This window comes from Mus musculus, chromosome 4, assembly GCF_000001635.26.
Source record: "Mus musculus strain C57BL/6J chromosome 4, GRCm38.p6 C57BL/6J".
NCBI classification, from domain to species: Eukaryota; Metazoa; Chordata; class Mammalia; order Rodentia; family Muridae; genus Mus; species Mus musculus.
In genome coordinates, this window is record NC_000070.6 from 47,588,797 (window position 1) to 47,612,823 (window position 24,027).

The window sequence follows — 24,027 nt, forward strand, 5'->3', positions numbered from 1 at the left end:
ACTGTGTTTTTACCATCCCAATGACATCCCTGAATTGGAGTTCTTGCCTTGGGCTTTGCTTTCTGGAGGGCCTGAGCCAAGCATGGTTTGTATTCAGTATCTCCAAGGGCTCCTTTGGCTCTAATACAACTTGTACTAAATCCCACTTATTATGTACCACATGGGGGTTGTTTTCTGAGATATACTAAAGGTCTTTTTTGGTGATAATTCAGATTAGATCAGTGGAAAATGTTATGCTAATTTGAATACTATTTATTAATAGTTATATATAGGGCCTTAAGTTGAGTCTTTCACAGACATTATTTGATTTTCACGTTTATTAGCTGTAGTCTCTTTATTTTATACAGAAGAGAGTAAAGTATAGGGAGGTAAGACACTTCCTAAATTGCACAGGTACTCAAGCCAGGAAATAAAACCAGATCTGATGGGTTCCAAAGACCAGGTTCACAATTATTATCTTAACTGTGTCTGACATCTAGAAGAAAAGAGAAATTCTAGATGTCTGTCTTCGAGTAGACATTTCACCAGTAAGGATGCATGGATGGCAAGTACGCACATGAAAAGAGGTTCAGCATCCTCAATGGAAATTAAGTTGGAGTGTTGTGCCACTACCCACGAAAACAGCAAACTTTAGAAAGACTAATCGTACCTAGTATTGGTGAGGATGTGGGGCAAGTAGAACTCTCATTGTCTGCTGGTGAAACTGTACAATGGTATCCTTACTTTGGAAAACAATGTGACAATCTTTTAAAAGGTTACATATACACTGATCACATGACACAGACATTTATTCTACAAAGATAAGGACCTGTGTACACACAGAGACTATTTTCTAAATGGCCATGGAAGCTTTATTGGTAACTATCCCAAACTGAAAATATCTACTAGCAAGAGAATGGATAAACAACTTGTCATGTAAAGGTTCACTGGAAAGCTACTAGATTATACAAAGAAATGGAACCTTGAGACATGCAATAAGACACTTGAACTTCAGGGTAGTTATATTGTGTAGCACAAGACAAATAAGATGGTGAATACCTCGTGAGTACATTTATGTAAATGTCAAGGAATAGAAAATTAGCCGATAGCAATGGAAACAGGTAGATGACTGTGGCCTGTGAAGATCATGAAGAAAGGAGGAGATAAGGGAAATACAGGAGAAAACATCACTTTAATTTGGGGGATTACAGTGAATGTAAACAAGCCAATTCTAACCCAGCTATACACTTTCAATACGTGTGCTTCACTATTAGTCAATTACATCCCAACCCATGTCCCTCAAAACAAGGATGCAGGATGTATTGGAAAATGGCTCATTATTTCCTGACTTCTAGGAGTGTTCGTCGAAGTAAAGCCAACGATATAAAAACAAGCCATTTGATATTGTCCTGGCTGACTGTCACAAATCATCGTGGATCGGGGTGGAAAGCAAATCCTCGAGCTCGGTGGGAAGGTTCTATCAGCTTTTATTTATTCATAAGCAGCATCAGGGAAAATGCCTTCTGAGGCCGTGTGTTCTTTACACTGACACAGAATGGTCCAGCCAAAAGGGGAAGGCAGGAAGGGACAGGACTTAGGAATCTGGAGACAATCTCTTCTTCCCCTTGAGCAAAGGTATCTCTGTACTGTAGAAAGGCATCTTATCATTTCATTTTCTGGACGAGGTGACTTGAGAAAAACATGAGTTCTTACATGTGCAAATGGTCGGACCTTTCCATCTTCATGCCAATCACTGCTAAGCACTTGGCAGAAATCCTCCTCTTCGATGCTTCATGGCCAGCCTGAGGTGTGTCAGAAGCCTACAGAGCCTCTTCTGGAGCTGGGGACCTCCTCACCTTTGGTTTTGCACATTGAATGACTCTCTGAGTCTCCCTTGGTCACTCAGTACTCTTTCCTATCTCCATTTCCTTCCTTCTTTGCATATGTGTGTGTATTCATGTGTAATGAGTACATGTGCCTTATGTATGTCTCCTTTATTATCATTTATTTAGTTGAGATTTAACTCTTTTTTTTTCTGATTGTGTCTTAAGAGATGATACGCAGCCTATTTCTTTATCAGGAAAGTGATAAAGCCTCCTAAACAGTCAGAACTGAAGTTGTAAAATTATAATGTAAAAATCTTTTAATGGATAAGTGTCAAGGAAATGGTGCACAGTGCCTGTTCTTTGTCATTTTGGTCCTAAATGTTGCCACTGTTACTGACTGAGACAGGACTCCTTGCTGAACCTGGAGTTTGCTGGTTCTAGCTAGTCTCGTTAGCCAGATTGCCCTGGGGATGCCAGCCTCTCTCTCTCCTTCTCTCGTTTTCCCCAAGGGTTCTGGGGAGCTGCCCTCTGGTCCTCACACTTTCAGGGTAAGTGCTTGCTCCACTGTTCAGTCTCCCCAGCCATCTTGCCTTCTTTGGTGATACAGCTGACTTCACATTCCTCCTCTACATTGTCTTCAGTTCCCCAAGGATCTTCTGTCATTGAAGGCCAGGAGTGTCCCTTCACCACATGGCCACAGAAAGACCAGTGATCACCCAATGGCTCCCACTGTTTAAAGTCTCCTCTGCACTGGGAAGAGAAGCTTGTATGCTGGGGAAGCCCAGATTGGCAGCAGAGACAGACACAAACCCAGGACATACCCTCGATGAGGCTAGAGCAGAGCTGCTTTGTGGAGGATGTAGGACAGCTACAAGGGAAGAGGAAATGTCACAGCTGGACCCAACAGGAAGGGTATTTGTCTGACATAAATGAGAGGAGAGAATTTTAGGCAGGAAGCAGAATCCTTTCTTCCTAGCAAAGAGTCATGGAGTGCATAAAGCATGTGGGTGGTTTGGGTCTGGACAAAACCCAGGGAAAGGTGAAGCTGAGGGGAAATCAGGCCCAACTTGTGGAAGAGAAGCCTGGTGCCTGCTGAGGCCTTGGCCTTCAATTTGAGATGCTGGGCAGGCTCTGAAGGGTCCCACTTTTGGAAATGATAGCCGTGGTTTGGTCATCTGGGTTGATTATCTGGGGCCTAGTTCAGGCACTCTTCAGGAATGCTTTCTCACAGACCAGACTTGACTACACTACCATCCATATTGGGGCCAGCCAATCCTGGACACTTTACAACTGCATCCCTGTCCTCTCCACTAGAGTCAGTGGTATTTTCACAGCTCTGATCACCCAAGATGTTCCTATACATCAACAAATGTCCCCGCATAATAAACAATTCCTAGGTGAGAGCCATTGTGTGGTAATTGGATTTGTTGTTATTGTTGTTGTTGAATTGTGTTTGAGGAGTGTCCTTATACACAAATGCAAAAGATGGCGTCTTTTGTATTTGCCTTTTTCCTGTTCTCCAAGGCCCCAGTGTCTGACTTCCAGCCTCCCCTTGAGCTACACTGGACATGCCCTTGACTGCCTACCTAGCCTCACTCAGCCCTAGGGCTCAAGATCTCTGCTCCTGAGGCTTCTGGCTGTGGTTGTCTGTAGTGAACCCATAGCAAACAGCTCTGTCTATTTCTACTTCAGGCCAGTAAAGGACCTAATTCCCTCTGGGGCACACTACATGGTGTCCAGAGACTACTGGAAGGGCTCCCACCTTGAGATCAGCTTCAACAGAGCCGTCCAAGCAGGTTGGCACTCAGGCCTTCAGTCCAACTGTTTGCCAAGCCATTGCTTGGAGGGACAAGTCAGCTCAGGAGGTCTGCCAGGGAAAGAGTACCAGGTCAGGGACAGAGGGCAAGTGGTGGCAGCTGGAACCCATGTGACTGCTGGAGGCTATGTATGTGTGTGTGTCACAGGGCAGAACTGGCTACTGATTCCTGCCTTGGCTCGATGTGAAAAGCTGTCACACGACTTGACTTTCTCTGTGGGAGTTTTGTGTTGGGGGTCTGGAGAGGCGGGTGGGAGAGCAGGGTGAAGTGATTTTTTAGGATCCGTGCTGGACGTATAAAACACACTTTGAATCACAAGTTGATGCTCACAGGACATTGCTGGCTTTGCCAGCGCAGAAATCAGGCTTTGGGCACGCAGACAAATCTGCGCCTGAGTCTGTTATGATTAGACTGGGATGTCTAAGGCAGGGTCCACTAGTAGCCGAGTAGGGAGCTAGGGACCACTGTCTACCTCTCCCAACATCAATGTACAATAAATATAAGCGTCTTCACTTGCTTATCCCACAGTAGCCCTGTTCCAAGAGAGAAAAACAAGGGCCAGAGTCTCTCTCCTTGTTCCATTTTCTCCCATCCGTAGGGCTTTCAGGGTTTCATTTTCTTTTTTAGTTTTAAATTCCCAACGCCAGGTTCCCTTTGACTTCTTTATATCTTCAAGTTCACATGCCAGCTATTCCTTCTTGCTGATGGGCTGTGGGAGAGGATTCTGAAATGACCCCACCTCTTTTGACCCTAGGTCCAGGTTGGCAAGCTCGGGGGATCCTGAGCAGTCCCAGGTTAGCATGGCTGGAGCCTGAGTCAGGTGTATTCTCAGGCTGTGAGGAGGGGCTTGGCATGCCCCTCAGCAAGGACAGGAAAGCCCTGAGGGCTCCCCCAGAGGCTCCACTTACCTCAGCCCCCACAGAGCCAAGAGCTTTATTTAGCCTCTCCGAAATCCCACAGACAGGGACAGTACTCCTGAGCTAGTGTCCTTGCTGTGGAAGAGGACAAAAGCTTGTGAGCGGGCTTTGCCCCGGGAAGACAGCCACCTGCCTCGTGCTTGCCCACTGTTTCATCTCAAGGGCTCGCACTTTTTAAAATGTTTAAAAATAACATTTAGCATATCTAATCTCGTTATGTAAGCAGGATGTATTCAGTGTAGAATAATTGGGAAACCCGAAAAAGGATAAAGCAGTCAGTTTAATCTTTACCACTATCCCACACATCAGAAATATATAAGCCCTGATAAAATGTTAGCATAGCATTTCTCACCTGTTATTGAGTCATGGGTGTGTATATAGCTCTATAGAGCATAAGCAAAATATATTTCATCTAAAACTACAATAGGACTGCCATTTAAGAGGCATGGATCAAAGAATACAACTCGTAATATTGTCCAATGCAGTGCATTTCACATGAGAATCACTTCTGTGATGGGCAATGAAAGTATTTCCCGACCTATGGACTCTGCATGTCCTTTGCCTCCTCATCTCGTAAGATGTCACCAGTCTCCTGACCTCTATCATTCCAGTCTGCACTGGGCTGTGCTTGAGTGTTGTATGGAGTCCTAGAGCAAAACTTCTCTGTTGCCTAACGTGTGGCATTTACTACAGCCCTGACCCAGTAAAGGCACTCTGCCCTGCTGTCTTAATGTATGTTAAACTGAGTGAATGAATAGCTGCTTGAATAGAATGGGCTTTGCTTATTGTCTTATGTGGTGGCCTCTTAACAGGTCACTGTGTTTTCCAGTAACCGCCTGATCGGCCACATGGAGAAGAAAGAGAAGGCAGGTGGCTAATACAACAGCCAGTGCTGAGAATAGAGGATGACCTGGACTGTAGGGGCATCGGGGAGAGTTAGGAGGGAGCAGGCTGCTGTCTGCCTGGCACATGGGCAGGCAGGACTGGTGCCCCAGGAGTGGCAGGACAGGGGGTGTATTTTTAGAATCCCCATCACACAGAGTAGCCACTTGACACTGTGGTCATCTCACTGCTCTAGTGGTTCCTAGCTCCATGCTGAGCCTCCACCCTGGATCAAGCAGTCCTTAACCTCCTGCCGGCCTGCCAAGGAAGCACGTGAGAAGCACGCTTAGGAGCCAGAGGTGATGATCAGCACAGAGCAGGAGGACTGTGATGTTTCCAGAAAACACTTCGCAGAGTGCAAACGCTTCAGGTTATGTGAGATGGGAACTCTTGTACTGCATCCCAAAAAAGAGTTGTTATGTTATGGGACCAGAGTCTTGGCACCGATACGAGTATATGAGGCCGTCATTTAAGGTCACAAGGTTCGAAGGTGGAATGATGTGTTTGAGTACTGGGTCCCTGCCTGGTAGCTCCTTATTTGGGGGGGGGGGTTGGGGAACCTTTAGCATGTAGGGCCTAGCTGGAAGAAGAGATTCACTGGAGGGTGGGCCTTAAGAGTTATAACCTTGTTCTACCTCTGACCTCAACCCCGCTCTGCTTCCTGTACATATGGTCAAGTTACTGTCTCCTCCCCGTCCCTGCCTTCCCTACCATCATGGACCATATCCCCTAAAGCCATGAACCCAAATAAGTTCTTCCTCCCTTTCAGTGCTTCCTGTCAGGCCGTTGGTCATGGTGACAAGGGGAACGATAGATCCCTCCTACCCCTGACTACATTTATAACATATAGTCAGGGGTTACCCCTCCTTTTCTCAACGGTGTAATCATCACCATAGCCATTATCATCTCTTTCTGGCCCTTTTAATTACTTTCTCTTGTCTGCATTAAAAAAAAAAAAAAAGGCATGTTTTCACTATTGAGTCCTTGCTGGCCTGGAACTTACTATGGAGACCTGGCTGGCCTTGAACTCAGAGATCTGCCTGCTTATCCTTCCTAAGTGCTGGGATTGGAGGTGTTCACCATCATTCTTGCCTTCCATCTATTCTTGCTTCACTCCTCGTTTTCATTTCACTCTATAGCCAGAGGTGGGGTGCTCTCTGCAGCTGTGATCTTTTCGATGTGGCTGGACCCTGAAGGAAAAAAGAGCAATATTACTGGCTCGGGATGTAACTGCAGCAGTAGGAGAGGGTTTCTGGGCTATGTTGGTAGGATCAAGAGCTATAGAAAGGCAATATCCTGGGACCCTGTGATGGGCTGGGAACTTTGATAGAAATTTCTGGGGTCTGCTCTGACATGGCGCAGGTAGACCTAATACCAAATGGGATTTTATTACTTGCCAGACATTTCATCGCCTAGGGTAATTAACAGGCTTTGGGAGATGAAGGGGGTGAGAAGAAGGGTCTTATTCCGGAATGACTTTGGGGATCCAGCAAATTAGATCACAACGAGTCATTGAGGTCAAAGACTGTTGTGTTATACATTTTAAACCATAGACAAATTAGCCTTAAACAAGCCATTGGGACAGCCAGGGTTGACTCCGAGGTTTTCTGCAGAGCGTGACCTGGCACCGTTTGTCTGTGCTGAAGGCAGCAGCCCGGCAGTCAGCAGTTTTGGGGGCTTCCACTTGGAAGGTGCCCACCGCTCAGCTGACTGTGTGTCCTCTGTCGGGTGATGAGTGGTCAGATATACCCAGTGTGTGTGGGGTGGAGGGGGGTGGCTTCATGACAGGCACCTGTGCCCCATCTGCCACTTTGGAAGAAGGGCCAGATCACAGGGTTGGGAACACCTCCTGGTCGGAGAACACGAGCCGAGCAGCTGTCTCTGCCATGCTGGCTGCGAGAAGCTCTCTGACCAACAGGCTCGCTCTCAGGGAGCTGGAGGTTCCCTGCGGTCAACAGGTTATGTGAATGTCCTGCCTCCAAGCAGAGGGAAGTCAGGGAGCCTGCTCTTAGATATGAACCTCAGTGCCCAGATATGAACCCAGGAACCCAGCAGAGTCTTTTCTTCAGACTCTAGGATAGACAATATACCCAACAACCTCTGTGGCGAGTACTTAGAGCCTGGCACTAAGACTGTTACAACTGAGTAATTCTTAGACCCCAGAACAACTCAGACACGTTGTCCTTTGAAAAGGGAATACAAATGCAGTAAGGGATGACAGTGGTCCCCAGGTATAGGATGCTGTGACCTTTGCTCCTCAAAGCTTTATGTTTAACATTTTTATCAGCAATTTGAGGACAGACAATGGACTCAGGCTTTTCATAAGTGAACTGATAGGAAATCAGGAAGAGCTAGTCGGGATACCAGGAAGGGGAACCTTGGACTGTAGGACCTGACATCCCAAATGTCCCTTAGTGTCCCCTTGCTCTTCTCTAGAGGGAAAGGAAAGGCCAGGGATTCTGGGAAACACTCTGTAGTCTTGGGGCTTCCCGACCCTGAACTATTGCATCGTGGATTGGAACATTGTTGTGGGAGTGCCCAGAACTCTGAGATGTTTGGTGGAACCCCTGACTTTTGTCTACTGGATACCAAGAGTGCTGAAATGCCTCCCTTTGTGACAATCAAGTGTCCTCAAGGGATGAAATAGCTCCTGGTTTAAAGGTATTCTTGTAAACACAGCCTTTGCTCTGTCTTGTTGCTGGGCAGCTCTGTGCGCACCGTAGAACTCATTGTTCCTTAAGAGGCACAAATTTGCTATACCTTCTCCAGACCTTTGTGAACACACATACCCTTTACTATCATCACCCTTTGTGACTTCATAAAAACCTCGGCATCCTTGAAATTCCTCTCAAGCTCACCTCTCTCCATGGCCCTTCCAGATGGCTACAGTGCTACCAATATACTCTGAGAGGCCTGGATGCATCAATCTTATTTTATTTTTAAAATTTTTGCTTTTGATGATCTTTCTTTTCCCCTGGACTACACACACTTTGAGGGCAAGTTCCAGCTCTCTTGACCCTTTGTTCCCACCTGGACCAGGCATAGTGAATACTCAGTGATCTCTGGGGTTGAGCCCTCAGTAGCTAGTCACAGGATATATACTGTAATAGTCAACATGTTTGCTTATGCATGAAGGTCCAGTCCCGGCAATTGTCTGATCTTAATAATAATAATAATAATGATAATAATAATAATGATAATAATAATAAAAGAGGGTCCAGTTCTCCAGTCTCAGGCAGCAGAACATGATTTCATTTCTTAGACAGAAAACTAACTTATTATTTTCATCTCCAGTATGCAGAGGTGTGAGGGGCTCCTCTTGTGGAAACCTCTCTCAGGCTCTGTCTTTGAGAACACCCTGGAGCTGTGGGCATTTGGTAGCACTTCTTCTCTGATACATGCTTGAGGGGGGAGGCATTCACCAGCCAAACTTTCTGCCGATGTGGGGAGCCAAGGACCCCATCTCCTCCTTCTCCCATGCAAATGTGCTCTATCCAGTCAATGGCGAAGCCCCGCCTGCCGCTCTGAGTACTCTTGGCTGTGGGACTTTCTCCTGCTCTCCCTCTGCATTGTCACAATGGGAACAGACTGCACAGAAGGAAGCGTTTGGTGCTGAGACCAGAGCCAGGGCAGAATGAGGCGGATCCAGGCAATCTGCTCTGCTCCTCCCAAGGAGAGGGGAAAGGCATTTATTTCTTGCTTATAACCATGTCGGCAAAGGAAAATTGTGAGGCTACCAAAGGTAACCTAAGCAAGGGTCACACACCCTACAGTGGTATACCTCTCTATGTGTGTGTGTGTGTGTGTGTGTGTGTGTGTGTGTGTGTGTGTGTGTGTGATATGTGTGATGTGCACACACTAAAAATTCATAGCCTGTCCAGAATAAAAAAGCCATCATGTCCAGCTTCCACCTGTGTTTAGAAGGCTTCGCAAAGCCTTCCCTCCCTTCCGACATAGCCTGCACACATCACTGGTGGAGACTACTCTGTCTTACCACGCATGCCATTTGGTCAGAGGGAAGCTTTTGGTATCTCTGGTTATCTTCCCCCTTTGTCCTAAATCTGGTTCTTAGTTCCATCTGGAGTGGGTCCAGGAAACTCCTGCTCCAGGAAACATTTGTAAAGGCAACAATTTCACCCTCAAACCCATTTGCAAGGTGAAGGAGGTGGTCCTTTCATTTGCTCTCCTTGTGACTCAGTTTTGCTCTCCTTGCTCTTTCCAGGTTCCCCCTTGTGGGCACGGGAGGTAACACAGAACTCTGGTATTCTTCAGCGATCAGAGTATAGAATTTGGGATGTATACTTGTCCAGAAAGCTGAGGAGTGATCCCTTGAGCAAGAAAAGTATAAAAAGGCATGATGGGAAATTCCAAGCATTCAATAACATGTCACTTTCAGTCTATGCATGGTCCCAACAATTCTCTCCAGTATTTCTCACCACTGCTTATTGAGCCTCTCTGTGCATCTCCTATGCCATCCTGAATCACCCACCCCCACCCCCAGCAAAAACTGGAGCATCACTGGAAAACCACGACCAACCAGAGGAAGCCACAATAACACACCAGAAGACATCTAGGTGTGGCAGAAGGACCTTCTAGCAGCAGGCACATTCTACCCTGAGAACGGTGAGGGTTAAGCACTCTCTGGGGAAGGGGTACAGTGAGACTTAAGGAGACACATGGGCTTGCCAAGGTTTGGATGAACTATTGCCCAGGATCCTTTAGCCCTGTGACTTAATGGATGTGGCAGTTTACACCACTGCGTTTATGTTTAATGAGAATGCCTAGTGTCCAGGGGCAGTTGTGGGAGAAGGATCAGAAAGAGCTAGTTTCTTCATGAGACAGCTGACGGTCTAGAGACAGAGCAGGCTTTTCCCCTGATCTGGGACACTGCCTCCCATGGGGAGGAGAAGGCATAAGTAGAGGAAAAGAGTCTTGATATTCCCTCCCAGGGTGGAGGAACTGAGACTCTGCAAGGCTTCGAGTGGCCATGGGTTGGTGTTCCCCTCTCAGGGCATGACTAGAATGTCTAAGACCTGGATGTGTACAGTTGTGAAAAGCATAGGTATGAAGTTTGAGACACTATTGTCGAGTCATTTGCCAAGTTCCTGGCCACCAGGGTAGCTTCAGAGCTTGTGAATGGGCTGTTGATTTGTTCAAAGACTCTCGGATCTCAGGTCTGTCCAGGAAGGACTCTCAGAGGCTGGCATGCCCTTCCAAATTGTCACCTAGCTTCTGCCAGAACATCTCTGTGTTTGATTAAAGACGATGATGAATGGAAATTATCTGTCACTGGCAGGAAGATAAATGTCGTGCCTCCTTCTCTCTTCCCTGTGAATGATGGAAAGAGCACCACCTTGCCAGGCAACCCACTCCATCTTTGGTTGGCCTTGTGCTGCAGTCAGTCGCAGTGAGAGGTCTGTAGGTCGCAATCTTAATTTCACTTTCCCCCATCTGGGAACAGCGGATGTCATCTGCTGTCACTGTTTACAACAAATACTAATAACACTAAATGCTTAGTGAGTACTACCTACTACTGTGCCAAGTACCGGCGCCAGTACTTTACAAACTGAACAAGACTGCCAGGCTGAGGAAAGGTCCAAATCTCACTGAGCTGTGGATGGGAGGTCCCTAGAGTTTGTTATATCCAGGTTTCACGTTACAGCATGTTAAAGCAAGGCTCAGACACTAGCCCCCCAAGTCAGCTCTGATATGGGTAGACATGCTCACAAGGATATTGGATACCTTTGTTTCCCTGCAGTTTCTGGTTCTTCATGGACACAGGCAAAGTTAGTAGCTTGCCCTCAAACACATCCACAGAAGGTCCCTAGACCTGTCCACCCGCTTAAGTCTAAAGGATTGGGCCAAAGAGACATGCTCTGAGAAAGCCAGTGAATAGGGAGAGATTTCTCTGGCCACTCAGGTTCTCTAGAAGCAGAGCCTGAGGCAGGGATGTAGGTGCTTTGTGGTTCACTGAGGAAGAATGCTTCAAGATAGATCGGCAAAGGGAGAGGAAGGTGGAGCAGAGATGGGGTGGGGTGGGGAGCAGCAAACAGATGTTTTCATATATGGGTTACTGGATAAAACATGGGATGTCCAGATAAAATTTCACTGCAAATAAACAATCATTTAAAAATTACAATTGTGACCCAAGTATTGCGTAAGATAGACTTCTACCAAAACTGTATAATGACATGCAATTTTTACTGGGAATTTTGTAATTTTTAACTGCTAAATTCTGTGACCCATCGCAGGTTGGCCCATTGACCCTTTTTGCCAAAACTGAAGGCGATCTAGGGATATGGAACTTTCAGTGGTAAAATAGAAAGTAAAATTGACCTTGAGTTGTGTCTAGGAGGAGTTAGTCTTGGTTGGGGCTTGGGGGAACATGACGATGGGGTTGACACGATGGAGACTAAAGCTCCATGAAGGGGTGTCCCTTTCTGAGGAGAGGAAGCTGTGACACTTAGCCATTGATCCTGATAGGAGCGAAGTTGTGGAAAGAGGCAGCCCCAGCCTCTGGAGCCGTTCTCTGGAGGAAGTGGGTAGCTAGGAGTCCTTAGAAGGTGAAGATGGAACAGCAGTTGGGGATGGGTGCATGAGTCCCTATCGGAGAGCCCCACCCTCCCAGCATCTATAACACCCTTTATGTCCTTTCAGTCCAGAGACCCGACTCCACTGGAAGAAGAAATGGAAGCAACCCAGTGGTTGCTCTGAACCAGTCTGTTGCAGGCTGGGGCACTGTATCCGCAACACACGCCCAGCATAGGCTGTCTACATGCTTACAGGGAGTGTTTAGAGCCAAGAGTGGGGCAGATGACTCCCTGTTCAGAGGGAGAACTAGAGTTGGTTAAACACAAGGAGTAGAATCTGAAACTGACCTCAAAAAGAGGTGGGCTGAGAAGGAGAGATGGGGGGAGTGGAAAGTGTGTGGTCAAAGCATCAAGTTTAAACCATGGAGATCCTCTTGAGTCCCCCAAGATGCAGTTTCATGGAGCTTGGATTCCTCTCCATCCAACCAGCCCCCATGTGGGATCAGCACAGCTCTGCCTGGCTGTGGACTCAACTCCAGGGTGGGTTTTGTCTGCAGCTACAAAGCACTCGGTATCCTGCAAAGCACCAATGATTTACTTTCCGAGAGAAGCCAATGCTTTGGAAAACTGCTGGCAGCCTCACTGACCTGGGGATGCCCGGGCACCTGGGGAGCATCCCAGCTCCCAGCCGGGGCAGGCCTGCCACTGGTTCCTGGCCGCGAGCCATGGGAAGACAAGCTTCCTTCTCACCTTTCCAACATATCCTGAAAACAGAATCCTTATGACACCAGCTCTTCTTTCAGGGCTCTGGGATTTCTGCTCTGGCTGAGGCAGGCTGCCCACACTGCTGAGAAGCCTGAGACAAAGATACTGGGCAGGGGGTGGGGTGGGGTCAGCTGGGGAGAGTGATGGGACTTATCCCAAATCAGTGTCCTCATTTCTGGACTGAATACAGCTCATCACTGCTAAAGGTGTCAAGGCTTTAACACCTCCATTTTAACCTCTTCCTTGCTGCGTAACTTTGGGCAAGTCCCTTGGCTTTCTTGAGCCCTCATTCATTACCCATACTACTGACAGAAACATACTAAAGGCCTTGCTGCCTTTGCCTGCGTATGAAGCAGTTCCCTTGGGAAGATGACTCAGTGAGTAAACTGCTCACCGTGCAAGCACTAGGGTCTAAGTTCCTGTCCCTAGCAGCCACATAAAAAGCGGGGTTTGGTGGCAGACATCTGTAGCCTCAGTGTTTGGTAGGGCCACATAAACAAGTGGCTTCCAGAGGGGTCCTGCCCAAGCCAGTCTGGCAGAAAGGATGGTCTCCAGGTTTAATAAGAGCAAATGTCTTAAAAAAAAAAGAGAGAGAACTGTAGAGGTGGACCCAGGATATTGACTTCTGCTCTTCACATGTATACATCGGGGTGAGTACACCCAGACACCCCTGCACACACCCACACATATTTTTATTTCAATATTGCTGCAAATCTTTAAAGGGGCAGGCAAGTGATACTAGTATCTTTATTTATTTTTTCTTGTTTGAGAATTCCATACAGGAATATAATGCCTTTTGATCAAATCCACTCCCTCTCCCTCCCCTCCAGCTCCTCCCTTATCTCCTCATATCTCCACTTTAGGAAAGAAATGAAATACAAGCAGTGTGGCTTGTCCTAAGGTTACAGCTGCTGGGTTCTGGATGCTAGGACACCAGTAGATAATATCTATTATCAGCGTCTGCAGGAAATGTTTGAGCCTGCATCAGCAATTTTAAAGTCTTGATTTTGGGCACTCTGGGGGCATTTGGTTTCCACGTGTTTTCTGGCACCTATGGAACGTAGCTAAATGGGGCAGGAAGCCCTAACCCAGGCCCTGAATTCTGTCTCCCAAGCAGCCTGGTATAGATACTCATCACCGTGCACTTTGCTCTCAGAAATGTAATCTGCATATTTTACACTGAAGCCACAGACCAGATGGATTATTGGGGGCGGGAGGGGAGGAGGGGGAACAAGCCACAACCACAAGGGTTTTCTCTGGGACCCTGGCGTCTGCCAGGCTTCCTACACAGGCTTTTGGATTCTTACATCCATCACTGTTCAGAATCCAGAGAAGTTGACCCAAGAGTGCTGCCAGGGTACCTGGGTGGGAAAAATGGCTTCTTGTTGGGGACATGGGCCGGGAGGGGGAGCAGACCACCACAGTGCTGACTGGGAGGGGGTGGAAGGTAACCTGGGGCCAGCGTGCAGTTTGTATGCAGAGGTTTCAGGATCAGCATGGCCAGCTAAACGACCCAGGAAGAGTTAGTGGGTCCCTGTGTGGGTGGGCTCAGTGTGCCCACCTGAGACTTGGAGGTAGGCTGGACCACCACAAGCACCATTGGAGGGTTCAGATATCCAAAGTGTCTTTCAGTGCTTGACCACTGGAAGTGATCCAGGTTGATTCCCCCTTCCTATAAATGACTCATGTGCTAGAAAGCGTGAAATACTTCCTCATCAAAACAACCAGAAGAACTCTGCTATCCTTGGAAGATCTGATCAAACGAACTTCTACTAGGTGCCTGGGTCTGTGAATGCTGAGCCCACTTGCTTATTTTCTTCTAACCTTGTTAGCTATGGTTTCCATGAACACACACACACACACACACACACACACACACACACACAGAGAGAGAGAGAGAGAGAGAGAGAGAGAGAGAGAGAGAGAGAGAGAGAGAACACTGGAGCAACATAGTACAAAATCCTAGGCAGTTATAGCTCACTGGACTGACCCAGGCTCAGCATGGAGACATGGAGGCAGCCGGCCGAGCTCCCAAGGAGCTCCCTGAGGCTGGAGCCCATGCCTGGCCTCCGGCAAACTGCAGACTGATGGAGACCATGGCCACACTGGCCCCTGTGTTCCAAGAGGACCACAACCTGGGTGTTCCCTGAAGGGCTATGGCCACACAGCCTGCCAAAGACTTCAGTGCGATTTGCTTTGGAGAAAAGAAAGGAAGGAAATCGGAGAACGGAAGAAAGAAGAAAGGAAAGGAAAGTAATGGGGAGAAGGAGGGAAGAAAAAGAGAGAAAGGAGAGAGACCCGGGACAAGTGTGAAATCGGAATAACAGACTGGGGCTGGTGAGACGCATGTGAACAGAGTCTGACGTGGGCAACCCCTACAAATAGACCTTCTGTTAAAAATAGCCTTTGTCTAAATGTGGAAAGGGTGTAAATATAGTAGCGGTTTCGGCTTACTACGGAGCCGCCCCAGCTCCAAGTAACAGAGGCTTATTATAGGATGTGTGCGTCAGCAGCAAGGGGAGGGCAGGGCAGGGAAGGGAAGGGAGGGCAGAGAGCGAGGGGGGCAGCAGGCTCGGCCGGCCGGGGTACAGTACCTGCAGCAGGTCTGGGTTAGCCAGCCAGTGCTACGGCTCTGGTGCAGGGACCCCATGGGCTGATACTTCTGAAGTGCTCACTCAGAGTCTGTGGGGCCGGAAACCAGTCCAAGTGGGGAAGGCAGGCAGGCAGCAAAGCCAGGCTAGGCTGAAAGACTCCGGTCAGGATTGTCTTGGACACCCTGCTTACTTTCATGCCTGACTCACCAGGCTGTGTTCACCAGACAGCAGGCCCTTGCTCCTGGACATGGAAGGCTGCACATCTTCTCAGGACAGCCCTCCCTCTCCATACCAGCCTTTAGACACCAGCCTGTAGACAAGCCAGCTTCTTCTGTCTTACGTGCAGAATGCCTAAAGCCTATGGGAACTGCTAGCACACCCTGTTCAGAATTTCACGCAAGTCTTGTTAACAAGTTTGAGATTTCAGCTGGACATGGTGGTTCATGCCTGCAGTCTCAGCACTTGGTGGGTAGAGACAGTAGGATGTGGAGTTCAAGTTCTGCCTCAGCTATGCAGGGAGCTTGAGGCTAGCCTAGGGAAACAAAACGTAACAGAGGTATCCAGAGTTTGGTGGGTAAGGGAGCTTGCCGTGTGAGCCTGATGACCTGAGTGTGACCCTCAGAACCCACGTAAGTGTGGAAAGAGAGCAATGCCAAAAAGTTCTCCCCTGACCCCCGTTTATATACCATGGCACATGCAATCCTGTACATATCACAGACACAGACACACACAGACATATATACATACACACAGACACACACAGACACATACACACACACACACACAGACACACACACACACACACACACACACACAGACACAGACACACACACACACACACAGAGACACACACACACATACCCCAAAAGCAAAATGCTTGAGGTTTAGCCTTCCAGGCTCCAGTCTCTGTGCAGGACATGATGCAGACTTAGACAGCTAGAGTTTCTGAGCTGGGACCAACATGGTAGCTCAAGATGCTTGCCACCAAAGCCTGACAACTTGAGTTCTGTCCCAGGAACCCAAGTGGGCATAAGAGAACTGTCTTCTGAAAGTTGCCCTCTGACCTTGACACATACCATAGTGTGCATGTTGACACACACACACACAATTCTGAAGAGAGATTAAATTGTTCAGTGAGGTTCCTTGCTCTCTCATATCTTGACATTCAGTCAAGGGTCTATTGCCTGTTTGGAAGCTAGGAGCTGCTCCTGGTTGTACGTCTCCCATGTGACCTCCAAAGGCCCTATTGTCATCAGGATTTCTCATTCTTTATCCAATGCCACCTCTTTTCCCTATGTAGCATATGTTCATACACGCATCATACCAGTAACACATTGTCTAATACATAATACACACACACACACACACACACACACACACACACACACACACACATGCACATACGCACACATGCTCACTTTGCACTCCAGCTACTGCCTTCACCCCTGGATTTGTCCACCCTGACCTTACTCCCATAGAATCTTTTATTTGCCCTCCTCTTTCTGGTGGCTCATCCTTGGCCTTGGCCTTATCCCTGGGATCTAAAGCAAAACCTGTCTCTTCCAGATGGCCTTGTGGGTCCTTCCCTAGGGGCTTTACTTGGGTGCTGCCTTGTTAAGCCAGCCTGGCAAGTACAGTGATTTTACTCTGGCCTGGCCCTGAAGGCAGGTCCCTTCATTATGTCCCATCTACCCTCTCACCCATTTTACTACAGTAGAGCCTTGGAGACTGGCCAGATGGCAGCTCCCTGCCCTCCACCTGCTACACAGGCCCCCCGAGGATGTCCTAGAAAACACTTGCCACCTCTCTACCTTAACAGCTCCAGATCTCCAGACGCTTCTGCTTTCCAGGTCCCCTGTGAGCACGAGATGGGTTTCTTCCCCCAAATTCTTAAAAAGAAAAACAAGAACCTGAATGGCAGTCGGCACTGGCAGAAGTTGGCCTCTTCATTGTGAAGTGAGGAAGGAGACTGCAAAAGGAAATGGGAAGACAGCAGATATACAGATAGCCGCGCTGGTGCTCATCCAGGTAAGTCTACCTGTCCTGGCCCCGAGTGGCCCTGTCCTGAGCTTGGCTGGTCCTGCTGGCTCCCGATATTCAGCACAGCAAATGGAAGGCCTGAAAAGCAGGCTGTGGGGCAGATGGTATCTTCTGTCTAGAGAAGCAGAGCATAGTGGGGGGGGGGGGGTTAGGTGTCCAGAGCTCAGCTCCCAACCATGTTCTGCTCCCTGTTGATGGAATAAACTCGAGTAACTCTCATCTCTTAGAAACTGGTCATTCTGATCATTCAGATAAGGCCCTAAATCAAATACAGTCACATATGGGCATTTTAGGCAGTATACCTGTGCCCAACAAGTGTGAACTGAAACAGATCTAGGCTATTCCTTCAGACTAGCCTTTCAGGCTGCCAGGAAACAAGCAGAGAAAAAAGATTTACAAAACTCAAATCTCAAGGGGGAAATACACACACACACACACACGAAAAGAAAACCAAAATCTAACCAAAACAAAAACAAAATCCAAACACCAAAACAAACAAACAAAAAATATCCCCCAACCAGGACACAGCAATCTCTAGGAAGCAAAGTAAAAATTTGTCACAAGAACACGGGTTCAGGGAAAGAACAGATTGTCATTAGCTTGTACTAGAAGAATCAGAGTGTCCCTGAAGTTTGAGCCACAGCATGCTATGTTAGGAACGCTTACAGCAAGGACCCACCAAGGTTTTCTAGATGACATATACCATGTGATTTCCATTGGAGAATGGGGAGACTTCTGAGGGCAATGCCAGCTGCCAGTCACTAATCAACCATGAGCTTGCACCTTTTCGTGTATGCTCCTTTCCCCATTTTCGCCTTGTGGGTACACATATGTGCTTTTGTGCAATGAGTTGTCGCATGGACGAGGGAGGATTCAGATTTTGAAGGGAGACACTCCTGGTTCAAACCATGGCTCTGCCTGTGTCATCTTATTGGCATGGTGAGGAGAAAAACTGAGCTGGAAAGAGGATGGTACCTCCATCATCACTAGCCAATCGACCTACCCATGAACTCAGTGACAATGGTGGCAGTCAGAATGCTGCGTGTACATTGCTTAACATAGTGTTAATAGTATCATTATATAACATTACAACATATGTACACACGAAGAGAAATGCTATCCTCTAAGGCACATATGACATGTGACATGTGTGTCTCACAGGCAGATAAACATGCTTGACTACACATCTAAATGCAGCTTATACATGCACCTTAGCTCTGTAATTTCATGGAGCTGGGGGAAATCTTGTTTTGCCAAGTTGGGGTTTTGAGGTCTTGCTGAGTGTAAGTTCCATAGTGTTCCCAGTCACGGAATTGTGGGTATAGGTTACAGGTTTCTGAAGTGGTGGCATGGGCTTGTGGTCACATACCTAAAGTGGTTGTCGTCCATGGAAAAGATGTGAGGATAAAATACCTTGCCAATGAGAGGATGCCTTGGAGATGGGGACCCCAGTTGACTGAGAGCCCTAGAGGTTTACACCCACAGTTATTAAAGCCACATTTCTAGTAGCTGCTTCCAGCCAATCAGTGACTGAGTGTGGCAGGGATACAAAGCTAAACTTATCTCCAAGAGACAGAAAATGTGTCTAACAGGCCATGTTGGTACAGCAATCCTGAAGCTTTCTAGCCTGCTGAGCATCCAGGATCCACCCATTTTCCTTCCTTCCCACCCCAGGTCAGATTTGTGTATTGCCATGTGTCTCTTGTCCTCTCCTGGCTCCTCTCAGGTCTCTCTTCACATTGGGCTGTCCCAGGGGGACATCTTGAAATACTGTGTTTCTGTTTTAGTGTCACAAGGAAGCATTAAGTTCCAGCTCCCCGAAGGATCCCTGGATGAAGTCTCCTGAGCACAAAGGACAGAGAGACAAGAAGGGCAGCCTCGTGTACCTCTGACCATGTGTGTTGTACTGCTGGAACCTTCTCAGCCCTTGCTGTCAGGCCCAGAACATTCTGGAAAGGTGGAGGTGCAGGCTGGACAAGCTCTGTGAATTGCCCAAGGTCATGAGATTGGAGCCAGAGTCAGAGCCTGGTTCGGAACCCAAGGCTTTCTGATACCCCAGTCGTCTTCACTCTCTATCTCTCTATCTCTCTGCCTCTTTGTTGCTCTGTCTCTGTCTGTCTCTGTGTCTGTCTCTGTCTGTCTGTCTGTCTGTCTGTCTGTCTGTCTGTCTGTCTGTCTCTGTCTCTGTCTCTGTTTCTCTGTCTGTCTCTGTCTGTCTGTCTGTCTCTGTCTCTGTTTCTCTGTCTGTCTGTCTGTCTCTCTCTCTCTCTCTCTCTCTCTCTCTCTGCTTGTGCTGTCCACTGGATGTCTTCTCAGTAGCTCTCACACCTATCTTATATCTATAAGGTTCCCTAGGACAGGAAGGTGCCATTTATCAGCCTGCTTCATAGATGAGAAGCTGAGACTTGAGCTAAGTCAGCTGCCCGAGGTCTGGGCAGGAACCAACTCAGACCCATGTTGTTTAGCTTTGCTGTGCTACCTTAACCTCTGCCAAAAAACACCCAAGATGCTGCTGCCAATAATTCACACCTCTCTTCTCTTTCTGGAAACACTCACCTCAGAGCAGTGAGGGACCTGACTATGCCCAGCACCCAGGGGCTGGGGCCCAGTGTGAGGCTGGGGAGAAGCCACGTTCGCCCATACTGGAAACCCAACACCAGCCTCCTTCTTCTCGCTTGAAAGTGCTCTAGAGTTTCTGTGCTCACAATGCATCCCTTTGGAAGGCTGCCCTCCAAGGGTTGCCATGGTGACTATTTTGGTACTGCATGCTAGAAAAAGCTGAGGCACCTGCTGGTCACACCACCAAAACTTGTCTCTGAAAAATCAGCAGATGGCGTTTGTCAGAAATTCCTGCTTCTTGATTAATTTGGGAAAGAGGAGAGTGTGTGGCAGTGCCAATATCCTTTAACCTGGATGGTTCGTGTTGGTGTTGGGGGAGAAGATGGAGGGCAACTGTGTGGAGAACCTATTCTTCTCACATGCTGGGTCACTTTTTTCCCACAGAGGCAGAGAAATGTGGTAGTTTGGAGTCTGGTGAGCAAAAGAAGGCGAAGGCCATGGTTTTGCTTTCCTATTAAAGGGTGTTGGAATTTCAGGTTCTGCTCTGAAAAGGTTCTATTGAAGCCTGAGCTAACCTGGAGCTCACCATATAGCCCAGGCTAGCCTCAAACTCAGCAAATTGACTTGCTGGAGCCTCCCAAGTGTTGGGATGGGAGGCACGGATACCAGGATTGGTTCCATGGGTTCTGAAACTAGGTCTCAGATTGGGTCTAGTGTTTTTAATTAGATGAGTGGCAAGCATGGCTTGTATTTAAATCTCACTTCTGTCACTACCAATTGTGTGACTAGCAATTTCCCCGTCTCACCTGCACCTCTGCTTCCTCATGTGTAAAGCAGGGATGCTAATCTTTATCCCACAGAAATTCAGCACAATCTTAGCAGCCCTCAGCCTCGGCATGGGAGGACTGGCCACTTTATCGGCGGTTTACACAGAGCTTTGTAGCTGGGCTTATGAAAACAAACCAATTTCGCTGTCAGCCTAAGCAGTGGTATTGTGACTGGAGCAAGACAGAAAACACAACAGAAACTCCTGGGTGCCCATTGTGCAGCGTGCCCCCCATGTTAGCTGTCTTCTTCAGCTTTCCTAGGAACTTACTCCCCCACTGCTCTTACGCTGGCAGTCAGGCACCCTGTCACCGCTCCCGTCTGTCACTTCCTAGCCTTTCCTAGGAAGCTCTGACTATGGGTGTGGGGGCAGCTCCTGAGTTGTGCACTGCCGACCACTCAGGGGACAGACGCCAACAGGAGGTGTGTGCGGACTTAGTTATGTGGCTTTTAGCTTCCACCAGTTGCTTCTCTATGGAGAAGAAGGCTCAAAGTTCCCACCAGCAGTTTCTCCTTACCATGAGCGTGATAGATCAAGGTTGGCAAAATGGAGGTTCCTGTTCGCTCCTGTGTGACCAGGTGTAGCTAGCCAATTTCTTCTCACTTGGCTGGAGGGCCTAAGAATCTTCTAGAAGACAGTATCCAAGGCAGCTGCTACTAACTGAACAGAGCACAGGAAAGTAAATCTCTTATCTTGATATACAGGAAAGGAGCAAGGAATAGAAGTCAAAATAGGTAAGGCTGCTTGCAGTGTTGGCTTTAACTAGTTGTGTGAGCTTGGGTGAATCTTGTCCCTTTCCAAGGCTCGGTTTCTCTCTTTGAAATGCATTGAATTACTTTTCCTAGTGTATTTTTGAAATAATAAAATAAACTAAAAAAAGATAATACAGAAAGCAACACATTGGGATTGTATGAAACAAACAGAAAGAAAAGAGGCCAAGAGATGGCACGAGAGTCGAAGACCCGCTCATCTCTACACCCAGGAATCCCGCAAAAATACCAAACTGGAAGCCATAATATACACTCAAAGGATCTGGTGCAGACCTGCGCAGGCCCCATGTTTGCTGCTTCTGTCTCTGTGAGTTTATGTGTTTTGATCATGCTGATTTAGAGGGCCTTGTTTCCTTGGCATCCTCCATCTCTTGGTCTGCCGCCTCTTCTATGAGGTTCCCCCGAGCCCTGAGGATTTGATGAAGATGTCCCATTCATCGCTCAGTGTCCCACGGTCTCTGCCTCTCTGCATATTGTCTGGGTGTGGCTCTCTGTATTTATTCCCATCTACTGCAGGAGAAAGCGTCTCTGACAGTGGCTGAGTAAGGAACCCGTCTGCTTCCCTGGCCAGCGTCTTCTGCCTAGCTTTAAGTCTCAACATTCTTCCCTGCCAGCCCCTCCCCCTCTCCCCCCCATACACACACTCTCCCATCAGGTGGGCTCCCAACATTGAACGCAAACTCTGATCTGTTCCCTTCCTGGGACTTGTCCAAGTGATCAGATTTTATCAAACATCCTGGGATGGCCCAGGGCCAAGTTAAACACGCTCAGATGGTTGGAATTACCAAATTACAGCATGTTTGTGCAGAAAGTCACCTCATCACACGCTGAGCTGAAGCGTCCAGAGGAGAGGTAGAGAAACCAGAACAAGAAGGCTTAGAGAACTTTTCTCGAGGCCATGCAGCAAGTTGGGAGCTGATCTGGTCCCTCTCTGGGAACCCAGCAGGCTTGAGAGCAGATGCTGTTGATTTTGAGAAGGGCCAAGAAGACCCTATCAAAAGGCAAGCCAAGGAAGATGTTGTGTTGGCTTTGCTGGGGCCCTGACACCCCGTGGGGTGTGCTGAGTGAGGTTCACTGTACACAGCTTAGGAGGGCAGTCAAGGAAGGCCTGTGGAGGTCAGACACCGAGCTCTGCTATGTGACCCAAGGGTGATCTTGGATCCTCTGTGGGCTTCATTCTCACCTGTAGGAAGAGGTGATTTGTATGGACACTGGTTCTTACTGTCCCTCAAGCTCTCACAGCAGCTGCTTCCTGGAGGCTGTCACTTCATTGTTCTGCATCAGCAACAGCATCTGATGCATTATATTTAAAGGCTTCACAAGTGACTTGACTCTATCATCAGCGCCAGCGAGTTGAAAGGTGGTGTTGATGGTTAATCTCGAGTGTCACCTCCATGGGATCTAGAATCATATAGGAGACAAATCTCTGGGCTGTCTGTTCAGAATTTTCTAAATGAAGTTACTGGAGGTAGGGAAGACCCACCCTGAATCTAGTTAGCATCATTCCATGGGCTGCAGTTCAGCTTGGAAAGGAGAAAGCTTGCTGAGTATCAGCATGCATCCCTCTGCTTCTGTCTGTGGAAGTGATTTGAGCAACAGCCTTCAGATCTTGCTGCCATGACTTCCCTGTCCCGATAGACTGTGTTCCCTTGAACCATAATCCAAAATCAACCTCCCTCCCTTAACTTGCTCCTTGTTAGGTGTTTGGCTACAACAATCAGGAGAGTAACATATACAGCCTTCCCTCAGAATGTACCCCGTGTCTTAATCAGAGCCTGTGGCTAGTCCTCTACTTGGAAAAATAGCCTTTACAGGTATTCAGTTGAAGGTCTTGCAAGGAAGAAAGTACTCTGTATTATTGGATGGCCTCTTCATTTAAGTGTGTGTGTGTGTGTTTCAGGTATTGGGGGAGAGAGATGGGGTTGTTAACTGACAGAAGGAGACAGTGTGACAGTGGGACCAGAGACTTGGAGTGATAGAGCCACATTTTTGAGATGCTTGTAGCCATAAGAAGCGGAGAGCAGCAAAACATGGTCTGTCATCTGCAGGTGTCCGAGGTGGCATAGTACTGCTGATGTCTTGGTTTGGGACACCTGCCTTCTAAAAGTGGGGTAAGACAAATTTCTATTGTTCCTAATCCCACAGGCACATAAACCAACCTCTTCACCAGCCATATGCATCTATGGATGAGTTTAATTTAGACGTGGGTGAGGAAGCCCCACATCTATCTGCATCCTCCGGCATCAGTGGATGTTTGAATGCAGAGTGGCTGTTCTGTGCCTGAGAATACTGACTGTGGATGCAGGAGGGATCTTAGAAGGCCTTTATTTTTAGCTGGCTACTTTAAAAAATTTAAATAATTTTTTATTTTTTTTTCAAAAACACTAAAAGGTTTTATTTTAGTATACAAAAAAGTAGCTACTTCAAAATATACTTTAATGGTAAAAAAAGGTTGATAGTAGTTTTGCTTATTTTAAGAAGTTGTACTTAGATCCATCTCAATTTCATTTGGGTGAGTAGCC

At 47.7% G+C, this 24,027-nt stretch overlaps 2 long non-coding RNA genes across 2 annotated transcripts; one reads left to right on the top strand and one right to left on the bottom strand.

Moving 5' to 3' along the window:
* Positions 1–6,329: 6,329 nt before the first annotated feature.
* Positions 6,330–17,281, bottom strand: Gm42284. Its single transcript, XR_881261.2, has 3 exons — positions 17,221–17,281; positions 15,311–15,842; positions 6,330–6,611 (listed from the first exon to the last, which is right to left on the bottom strand). It is a non-coding gene; the product is annotated as a predicted gene, 42284 (long non-coding RNA).
* Gm32487 lies at positions 14,114–23,839 on the top strand. Its single transcript, XR_390552.3, has 3 exons — positions 14,114–15,053; positions 17,161–17,338; positions 19,138–23,839. It is a non-coding gene; the product is annotated as a predicted gene, 32487 (long non-coding RNA).
* The last annotated feature ends 188 nt before the right edge of the window (positions 23,840–24,027 follow it).